An 11,755-nucleotide genomic window follows, 5' to 3' on the forward strand; every position below is an offset into this window, starting at 1 on the left:
CTTGCCTGTGATACCCAGATAACTTTGTTTTATCTCTTGGGAAGATACTGCTGCTGCTACAAAACAGACTGCAATTTTTTTTTTTTTTTTTTGTGCTGTCACCTGAGACCTGATACACATTATGCATATTGTAATAAGACATGACAGTCTTGTTTAAGCACTACAAGAAACTATTATATTTCACCCTTTGTCTTCCAATTTGTGTGGTAATAGGTTTTTCCGAGCAAATGTTTGCTTTATGTATGGGTTATCAAGATGGATTACAGCACAATTCTCAATAAAAAGGTTAATATAAATATGACCAATGTTTATAATGATGTTACCATAAAGTGTTGGACTCCGTCACAGTACATTCTAAGAAAAACAAAGACCTGCCAAAGAAATGCCTCAATACCTATAAAAAATAAAACAAGAGCCCACATAATAACATTTCCTGTTTTTGGCTTTATATTTCTGAGAAAAATGCCTCACCAAGCATATGATATCGAGAACATTTCTATGGTAAAAGAAGGTGATCATCTGTGTGAGAAGGCCCAACTGCAAGAACTGAACCAGCACTTTGGTGACTGAATCCAGAATGTGAGGGCTATGAGGGGTCAGCCAGCACAGGTACATGGTCTAAAGCTTTTATAAATCCTAAATCAGGGTAGAATTATTTATTTTGAATGTCTGACAATACATTTTTAGTTCAATATTCTTACATATTCCTGGTTGCTACACCACATTATTAAAATAAACTTATGTTTAACCTATGGCAAACAGGAGTATACTTGTAGATTGTTGGCATGGAAACAAAAGGCAAGCGGCAGCTTGAAAAAAACCCCAAAACAACAAAACAAATAAACTGCAAATCACTGCCAGCTTCCTGTATATTGGTACTGGTTGAAAGACGTTTCAATTTCATAATGTGTTATGAATATTCTTTGCATTTTAGGATAATTTTCTTTTTGTATCCAGTCAATTTATTTTTCAGACTAATTGTATTTGTTTATTTATAAAATGTCTTAAATATAAATTAAAACATTGCAACATAGCTAGTTATACAGTGCAAGAGCTTGATAAAGCCCATTGCTAAGTATCCGTGTAGTCTAAGAAATATATTTTAATTCTACAATTTCCCAGACTAAAGAGAGAATCTCTTTTATCAGTTTATTTAATCCCTATATGCTTTTCAGACACTGATGTCAAAAATGTGGCCATATCACACATGGAATTTTCACTCAGGGGTTTACTCTGCATAGAAAATGTTGGGAGGGATATACACACTGTAAATTCTTCAGAAAAAATATAACAGTACTGTTGTGGACTAGATTTAAGTAGTCTAAAATATAATTAATCAAACAGCACCTGCTACTACGTGATTATTAGTATTCCACTGCCCAGATTTAGTCATCATTGATGAAAACATTGTTTGACTCTGAAAGGATTAGGGCCATTGTACCATAATATCTGGATTGCTGTAAGAAGTTGGCACAGCTAGGTAAGGGCTTTATCTTAAGAAGTGTTTGTTTACATGTAAAAACAAAAAACATTTCTAAACATTGTGTGAATCATAATGCATTTTATTGACTCTACCCTAACAGACATAGGAGAGTACGTATTGCTATCCCCAAGGTTGTACAGCAGCTGTCTGCTTAATAGGCATGTATTCTTCCAGATAAATTGAAAGCCTGCTTGGAATTAATAGGCTTCTTTCAAACAGAAGAGAACTGAGACAATATGATCTGGATCATCAATGCAATCTAATAATCATGCTTTCCCTGAGGTATTCTTGAGGATTTGTTTTGAAGCATAATGGACACTGACAAAATTAACTAGTAAAAATAGTATCAAACACTCTTTGTGATTTATATGGGAAATGTCACGTTTTTCAGTTTTCACCCACACTCTTCAGACCTATTCTGAATAAATTATATGCATATCTAACAATGTAGCTTAATATATTATTGGGGTAACCTTATTGTTATGTAAACCATGATAGTTAAGTAGCTTGTCACAATTTAAATGGCTTATAATATTACAAATTGCCTACAGGCTTTTCAATCCATAGCTTTAAAATTGAAGAGAGTAATCTTACTTTAGCCAGACACAGTACCATGGATATTCAATACAGTGACAATTATTTTAAACCTTAATATGCCATTGCTGTGTAATTTAGATATCTTAATTGTTCCTATAACTAAACCCTTGTAGCTGCTTGCATCAGGTGTTTTCAAAAAGGTAAAACATGCAAGGGCTAATTATTACATCAAGAGTAAAAAACACTACACAGTGTGATGAGGTGAAACAAATTATTTGACAAACATTTTGTCAATACCAAAAGTCTTTGTAAAGCCCCTGTAGGTAAATTGTGTATTTGTGTCAGTCTGTGCAGCCTGGTATCCTTAGCTTATCAGAAGACTCCCTGAGCCACTGGTTGTCAGTACCAGTTATGAATGCCGAAGAGTACTGCATGGATCATTTTACTATATCTTCAAAATTGGATAGGTTGATACTAAACTGCAGATACTATCATGTAATGATCTAATTCTATAATCACACATTCTATCTTTGTATGTGCTGAGAAGTATTGAACAGAGATTGCTGCTATCTCTCCCCAAGCCCTGGCGTAAAACTTTATTAATTTGTCTCTAACCTTCACTGTTTTTCAAACTAAACTGGAATGCTATCTAAAATATATTTATTTGTAATATTACGACTGCCCTATACTGTCACTACTGTGTTTCGGTGGGGGTTCTAGGTTATTTTCTGGGTTCGGACATAAGTGTTGCTTGTCTTTCTGAAAGCTGAACAACAGTCTAGATAGAACAGTGCAATGAATATCAAACTCCCCCACCCCCCACAACCTTGCTGACCTAGACGAAACATCAGTGAATAAAAATAATCAAATATGAGCATGTCTCATTGAAATCCATAAATTTTCAGCACATTTGTTTAATACATTCATATAAAAACAACAATGCTAATTCCTATTGTGTGTCCATCAATAGATGTTTGACATTGCTGGAACATATGTTTGGATTATGATGAGTTTTAATGTGTCATAGTGTATAGAGCATACATAGCCTCTTGACTAAGAATAGCTGGAGATAAAATCCAATAGAATGTACTGCTTTTACTGTTTAGAAAGGTTCAAAACCATGAAATAATGAAGATTATAACATTGAAGTGTTGTTTACGATATCTGAAGTACAATATTCATACATTTTAATTAAATACTGTCACTTTCTATAGTTTAGTCTGACATGAAAGTGACATTTCATTTCTGAAGCTACAATGGCACGATGTGGTAAACTCTTGTTTGCAGTAATTCACTTATGAATAAAAAGAATTGCAATTATTAAAGTGTCAATACTACATTAATTATGAAGTTGCCTTTCCATTTTTTATGTAGTTGCTTATTTCAGGTTAGTTTACTGTATAGTGTGGGGGTCATGAGCAATCACTGACAACATCAATAAATAAATAACAGTAACCACATGTGTGCCTTTATTCATGACCAAACTAAGGACTATCACAGTGGACACAGTGGATGCTTATGGGAATGCTTTCTTGGGGTGGGGGGGGACATAATCACTCCAATCTCAAATGACTGTTACAAATGATTCCCTAAACAGTGTACTATGTGGGTGGTGACAACCCTTAAATCCAGACATTTCAAAACTAAATGCAGCTGGAGAAAGTTGCTCTATTAATGTATGGTTTGTTTATGTTTATTTTTTACTCTGCAGCACAGCTGAATCACATTCTGAGGTTAGAGGAGGTGATCCTAGCCATCTGGAACATGCATGATAAAGAGATCCAGGCCCTCCATGGGCAACTGGAGCTGACAAGCTATGAGAGGGCAAGACTAGAGCTAAACAACCTCTAGAACTGCCAGATGGCTACTGATTACCTGGACAGGTACGGATTAACCTTATACTCCTTCTGAAATCATACAACTCAACTGTGCAGTTTTGATTTAGCGCTTCTGTTGTGCCATAGCACTATAGGATCTTTTCCTCTCAGGCTTATCTTTTAGGTTTCCTGCATCAGCAGCCTCCCTCTGTACATTTCTATTGCCACACACTACATGAAATACATGTGTAAAAATAGTAGTATGCAAGATATGATTCACTAATGAAAGAGGTAGACCTTTCAACTCAAAATAAGGTCAAGCTGCTTTTCAAGCTGCTGTTCCAACTTATATTAAAAGCACAGTTATGATCAATAATAAGTGTTTTTACTGTTATGGAAATTATCATAATAATAATTTGTTTAACAAGTTTGTAACCAGATTTATTTTCCAAGCAGTTTTGCAACAAATTTGTCCTGGTTCCACAATACTGTTTGCTTCTTTTGAAAACCAAGCCATTCTGAGTTACTGAGCTAAATGGCCACCTCTTAAGAAAAGAAGAAGAACTGAGGAGTCAGCAGCTGATATTGTCTCAGAAGGAACAGGAGCTTGAGAAAAAGACTGATTTGACTATTTCTCCCTCTGCCAAGCCTGATGGGCAGGCACGAACTTGAAGAACTACACCACCATCTCCAAGAAGTTCAGTTCAGGTGGGGGGTCATTTGGAATCACTTTTAAAAACAGAACGTTGATTTAAATTGTTTTATCTTGGTCGAAACCTTTACAAAAGTGTAAGGGCATATTGGATTAATGGACTGCAAAAGGTCTGAAGAAAGCTGACTCCACTCAACAAAGTAACTCAGTTCATTTATCTTTTATGCTTTAGTTTAATCCTTTGCTTTTAACATGTGCCAATATAGAGTCCTGCACAGTCTTAAAATAAAGATGTTTGATCATTTTAATAAATGAAAGCTGTGGGTGCTAGCAGAGTAAATTAAATAGCTGAGGGTATGAGAAGTGGGGGTGTAAATCAGCACTTCGGTGGCAGACTATCTTGGAAGGATATAAGATAGCTGCAGTGATTTATTGAGTAATCAATAATAGCTACCCAATCCTTCACAGACTCATTTTATACTTTAAAGCACATTCTTACTCAGAAAGTTTATATCAAAGTAAGAGAGCATGACAACTTCAACAAAATGACCTTGAAAGATGCACTCCGAGCATTTGATTATTTTCAAAACTCCAAATGAAGCCATTTTTGTTCCAATGAGGGACATTTAAATGTATACATTGTATTTATTTACTAAAGTATTTTATTTCAGATAGTCTTCTTTGCTTTGCAGTTGCAAATGCTATCGTAATACAAGTACATGTATAACTTCTGACTTCTCTAACATATTTGGGGTGTTTTCAATACCAGTAGCTTTATTTCCCTGATCTTTACATTTCAATGGAGAGAGTCTGTATTTCATAACCCTGTGCTGAATCATCGTTATCAGCATAGGAAAGCATGCAATCATGTATTCAATGATGAACCGTTTTCATTTAAGTATATGACTGTCAGCTCCTGCCCCTAAACTGTTATGCTCCAGGCCTTTTATGTGCATGATCTGGTTTGATTTATTTGAAGGAACTGACTACGTTAAAAACTCTAACAGTAAATCAAAAGTTTAATTAAAAGCAGTGAGTTGCGTAACCCAATAGCCATTCATTACCTTGAGGCACTGTAACGAGTCCCATTTGTCACTATTATCTTGTACTTCCCTTTCAGCCAATAGCTTGAACAATTAAAGGCTTTACTAAACCTTCCCTTTCTAAACACACAATGTATTATTTCATTGTATCAAACCTGCGTATTTACTCTAGAAAGCAGAACTTTAAACCTCTGAGCAAATAAGTTTAAACTTGAGGGTGTCCTTGAAAACTGTTCTGCCACAATTTCCTTTTCATATGGGATGTTCATAATACCTTTTTTCCCCCCTAATTGAAGCGATACAAAATGTAACGTGTTCCAGAAGTTTTGAAACGCGTACCTTGTTTCACAATTTTACCTTAATGTTTGAAACCTGCTTGGATTTTTTTTACATTTTATTATTGTACTAAAATGTAAATTTTCTGTTCACGGATTACAACCATAACTGTCTGTCTGAACCCGTACGCTTCACAATTACTTTCTGTTTGTATTCAAACAGCTGAATGCAATTCAAATACTGACATTGTGAGTTCCTTGCAAGTACAAACTTAAAACACACAAAAACGATAACTGCTTTTCTATTAAACATTGAAAGTTGTGATCTTATCACAAAGCAGAATGAATACGGGGTTGTCAATAAATTTGGATTTGCTTTTAGCTTAGTTTAATGAAGACTACTCTAAGTGATACCAATGATATTGGCTAGCAGTTTCTGAGGTCACTTTTCAATACGACTAGTCGACTATTCAGTGTTAGCCCTGTTTGGAACTTTTTAAAAGCCACTAAAATAATTGAAGTGCCATAATTTGAATGTAATCCTAGGGCATACTCTGACAAGTACAATAATAACATGTGTAATACGAAATGTAAAAATACATAAGATACAATCAATTCCTCACACCAACTTTATGTTGAATTTAGTTATTAAAAGTTAAACCTAAGCTGAAGAGTGCAAACAAAACAACTGAGCACTGATTTACTGATTTTGTTCTTTTCAGATTGTTGGCAGTTATTTTTGCTTCACACACGTTTAATAAAATAGTAGGATTTTTCCTTTTCCAATCTTGTAATGACTGCTGCTCTTCAGTAACATGTCAATGTATGAGTTGACTGTTACAGCTGCAGGCTGCTGCTTGTCAGTGAACATACCAAGTTAGCTCAACTCAAACAGCATGGTTGTCCTATTGGGTTAAGAACTAAGAACTCAAAACATATGCTGCTCACATTCAGAAGGGCATTGGGACCTTTCACACTTTTTAGTTACAAGTGACATCTGATTATAACCAACATAATAATTCAGTCTAATAACCCGCATGTCAATACCCACAAAATGGGATTTATTGATTTAAAAAAATATCACATGTTGATTAAAAACACCCAATTATATAAAATTAACGTTCTCCTGCTTACATGGAGTTTACTGTTGCATAATAATAATCATGGCTGACAAGCCAAACCGTTTAATATTGCTACAGTACAATAATGACAATGGCCATACAGTAACAGGCAGATAATTAGTATGTATAATGCCTGTGCTACTTAATTAACTTGCATTCTAAACTCATTTATAATTATGCTTTGTTTATCCTTTATAAATTAATAAAAGCTATTGGGCAGGATTTTCAAAAAACAGTGTTATTGTATCAAACTCGTGGTATAGTAACAAGAGCTTTAGTAGCAAACACGGGTTAAAATTCTACTGGTACTCACCGGTACTCTGTACCTGGACTTATTTAATCTGCTTTTCATCCAGTGCGGATGCATTCCAGTCCACACAGTCCACTAGCGCAACTTTCTCAAATACACTTTCATTCAGCACAGTTCGTGCTGCTTGCATTCTGTTTCTTCAAACTGCTTCCAAGGGCGCTGGAACTAGGGGTGCTGGGGGTGTGGCAGCACCCCCTTGGCTTTGCATGGCTTACAGGGGTTACAGTTTTGTTCAATGGCTTTCAGCACCCCCACTTTATAAATTGTTCCAGTTCCACTGACTGCTTCCGTTTCTGTTAACTGCTATTGGCCACCATTAACATCAGAATAATCATAGTATGTTGATTGGCCGAGCTTTCATTCTGATCAGATTTTATTTTGGCATGAATCACAAATCTCCGCCCATTTCGCTTTGTGCCAGTGCTCATTCATTGATCACCAGTGGTGTGGAGTAATTATCATTACTATGAAGTAATAATTATTTTCTTCAGGAACTATCTGAAATATTCTAAACAAACATTGTTTATAAATATCAGAAATAATTATCATTTACCACATTGCCAGAATTGGCACGAAATTTCTAAAATTATAAGTGATGTGTGGGACAGTAGGGATTAACACTAACATAAAAAAACAGGATCAAAGTGCTGGTAAGCGAGTCAGAGTCGGGATACAGATGCAGGTGCGTTTCAAGCTTTTCAAACACGGGTCCAACTTGCGAGGTACATGTCAAGCATAGTGATCAATGTTTTGTTTCATTGTATTCCTAGTATTTTCTGTTATGAGGACTGTAATAAATGAAAACCAAAACGGTGAGGTGTTTTTTCTTTGTACAATGCCCACTTTTCTACAACATTCTGAAGAATTTTTTAAGTTAAATGTGAGTTTCTACTTGCGTGCACATCTAAAAAAAAAAAAAGGCAGAAGTAAACCACAGTAATGATATTACTTTATGAAAATGTGTCTTTTGCCACTTTGTTTCTTGTGCAGAAACCACAATACCAGGGATAAAATTAAAAAAAGAAAGTCTGCTTTTATGCTGTTTCTGCCTGAAAAATCTTTTTTTTTTTTTTTTCTGGAATAGATCATGGTAATTAATCTACACAGAAACACAACAGAGAAGCACACAGAACAATTGTAAGATAAGTAATAAGTACAAAATAAATAAAAGAAACAGAGACATATGTTCTAATCCAACGCTATTATTGCCAGCTCCTGTTGTAGGTGAATTCCCAGGGTCTGGAAAGTTTTGATTTCAGAGAATACTATGGAGATTAAAATGGCCAAGTCAAGTACATCATTATTAGTAGTAGTGCCTGTTTGTAGCGAAGTGGGTTGTAGTGTGCAGGTGTAAAGGTGATGCAGTGCTCCAAACAACAGCAAACCAACACAGTTCTGATGAAGTGATGGGTTTTTTATTGTAATCCAAAGATCAAAACTGACCAACAGAAATTACAAATGAAACACAGCCAATACACAACAATGTGTACTGCTCTGTATAATTAATGCACGGGGCAGTCCCAAATATAGTGCACTATAAACACAAAGACAGACACACACAACACACATACACGATCACCAGTCCTCAGTGAGTGCAGTAGTGCTTGTTGTGAATATACAATTTATCGCGCTCTGGTGCAGTGATGTTCCGGGTACATGCTGGCTTCTGGCGACAGCTCTGGAACGTGTTAGCCATCTAATAACATCAAGTAACAATTAGACAAACAAACAAAACACTCATGATACAATAATATGGGTCCTTCCAGGTTCAATGCCTTAACCAAAACGAAGGAACAGATTACGTTGCTTCATCCCCTATTTGTACCGCCACACATGACCCCTTGGTATATGATTGCAGCCACTCCAATCCGTGGCTGCCACATCATTTCCCTTCTGGGTTGATGAGTTAGTGCACCGAAGCTCCTCCCCCTTTCTAGATGACCAACTTCCTTTTAACCCTAGGATTGAAGTGTCAGCTGTCATATAATGTATCTATGTAGTATTCAAATAGGTTACAGTTGAATTTCTTGGTAGTAACAATACACTGGGTGCTAATAACAGTATATCATTTTAGCAATACAACAAATGTTCTGTAAGATTACAGAATAAGTTAAAATAAAATAAAATAATAAAATAAGTGAATACATCTCATTCATAACCACAAGTATAGAAAAGTCTAAAGTATTTTCTTAACTACAGATAGTGAATTATCGAGGAAGTCTGTAAGAAATTAAACTTGATCCTGTACACTCTCTCTCTGTATCGTCGGTGTCACAGACGCGGTCTGTTAAATGTCTGTTTCAAGATGAGTTATATACGCTTCAATAATTAAAAACCTCTTTTTTCAATGGAAATTAGCTCCTGATAAATGATGACAATTAACACGGATTTGCTTTTAAATTCCCACGCAAACAAAAGAAATAGTCGCAAAAAGCACTGCTCGTTAAAATATTAACATTATTTTGGAAATGACATTAGGATGATTATTTAATAAAAAAATAGGCACAACAACCTCTCGAACATGCCCAAATCAATGCTACATATCGATTTCTTGATTAACACTGGAGTTTTTGGAACTTTTGAAAATCCTGCCCTTTGTGACCTGATGCATTCATTCATGTTGATACAGTACTGTGTAACTCTGAGGTTTTTCTTTTAACTTATGAATTCCAACTGACTGTGAAGTGGGAGGCAAGCTTTCCATATTGGGAAGTTGGTAAAGCATTTAAGTTGAGTACTCCTGTGTAAATGCTTTGGTACAAACAAACATTTCCATTTTTGATATACTGTGCACTGGTTTATGTCATACAAAAAAGTGAAATGAGGATTTTTCTTGTTTATTTTTGTAGTGCTGTTGTACTTTGGTTTTCCTTAGGTATGATAATGAATACTCCCAAAGGTTGCAGCTTCAGGAGGATGAAGTTAGTGTACTAAAACACAAGCTGGAACTACAGCAAGAGTTTAATTCCCAGGTCAGCAGATTGATGTGTGTGTGTGTGTGTGTGTGTGTGTGTGTGTGTGTGTGTGTGTAACATAAGTAAATGTCGTTTTGACTGTCTGCGCTTTTGAGCAATTTCACTTGTTTTTAGTAATTGAATGCATTCAACCCATAAAATTATTGACCACACTTTTTCCAATATTTTTTCTGCTTGGCATAACGCCAGCAGTTTGAAAGAGAGCTGCAGCAGTGACATCGAGTCTGATGTCCAGAGTCTCCCATGACACCAGAACTGGGAATGTGAATTTTCACATTCAAGCTAGGGTTACCACTTACGAAAATTAATCACGTCTGCCTAATACATAGTCAAATAAGGATTTAAGAATAAACCACCAGAATAAAGCTTACATTTTAGACTGTTGGTTGATGATTATTTTCAAATGAAAGCCCGCTTCTACAAATTGAAAAGGTGCCAACTTTTTATCTTTTTGTTACCAGCGACTACAAACCAGTTTGGTGCTATACACGCTCTGACAAATGTGTCTGTAGTTCTGTATATACAGCACTGATGTGTTAATGAAGATTTGTGTGGTTTATTTCTATATTTTCATCCTTGCTAGTTTCAAAGTATATAATCACAGTTATATAATTGCTTGCTGTTAACTTCTACCACTTCTAAAACTAAACCACACCAACATCCCATCTCATGCCGACTCTGCATCACCATGGCGTAAAGTGTTTCAGCCTATCAGTAGTACTATATTAACATTTGATGCCGCCAACGTATTTGCCAGAAATAGATGGTTCAGTGCTTTTACTGATTTTTTTCCCTCTGACATTCTGGATCATCAGAAGTGAGATTTATGCTCTTTTTGAAGCTTCAACCAAACGTATCTGCTTCTGTTTGCTCATTACTACCCCTACACAATACACATTACAATTCTATTTACTGGACATGATCAGAGGCTGCGTAGATGATGAGACCTCAGGAGTTTATAAAAGAAGACAAATGCTTATAACTTAGAAATGAGTAGGGAGATTCCCCTTGGCTTATGGAGAGCCCTCCTCGCATAAGTGAGACTGAACCGTTCGGTCTCCAAGGCTGAGACACAACCAATACTTCCCCCAAGGAGATATAGAAGAGAGAATGGGAAGTTGACAGTGATAGTTAAATTTGGCTGGGTGTCCCCCTTGACTCGCAGAGAACCTTCTTTGTGGAGGACGAATCCAGCGGCGGCTAGGCTTCTAAGGTTGAGAAGTGAGCTTCACACCCTCAAGAGGGAGACCATTGCAGAGACGGAGAGTTCAAATGGAACAGGAAGCGTAGTGGGGGAGGAGGGGAAGATGGTGGAAAACAAAAACCAAAAAAAAAAAAACACAAGACAGAGCAAACTCAAGGGTTGGGGTTTAAATAGGGGATTAGCAGATGTTATTGGTCGGAGGGAAGTAGGGGAGGAGCCCTCGTTCATGCCCCCTGAATAACATTAAGTGAGTGCAGCTGCGGGCTCCATAGACTTCTAAAAAATGCTGATCGATTAATGAGATCTTTCTACACTGTTGAATATTTTCCATACTGGAT

At 36.1% G+C, this 11,755-nt stretch overlaps 1 long non-coding RNA gene across 1 annotated transcript; it reads left to right on the top strand.

The window, feature by feature from the left end:
- Positions 1-219: 219 nt before the first annotated feature.
- LOC121320242 lies at positions 220-7,353 on the top strand. Its single transcript, XR_005950798.1, has 3 exons — positions 220-609; positions 3,732-3,903; positions 4,294-7,353. It is a non-coding gene; the product is annotated as an uncharacterized LOC121320242 (long non-coding RNA).
- Positions 7,354-11,755: the final 4,402 nt, after the last annotated feature.

Source organism: Polyodon spathula, chromosome 8, assembly GCF_017654505.1.
Source record: "Polyodon spathula isolate WHYD16114869_AA chromosome 8, ASM1765450v1, whole genome shotgun sequence".
In the NCBI taxonomy this organism is placed as follows: Eukaryota; Metazoa; Chordata; class Actinopteri; order Acipenseriformes; family Polyodontidae; genus Polyodon; species Polyodon spathula.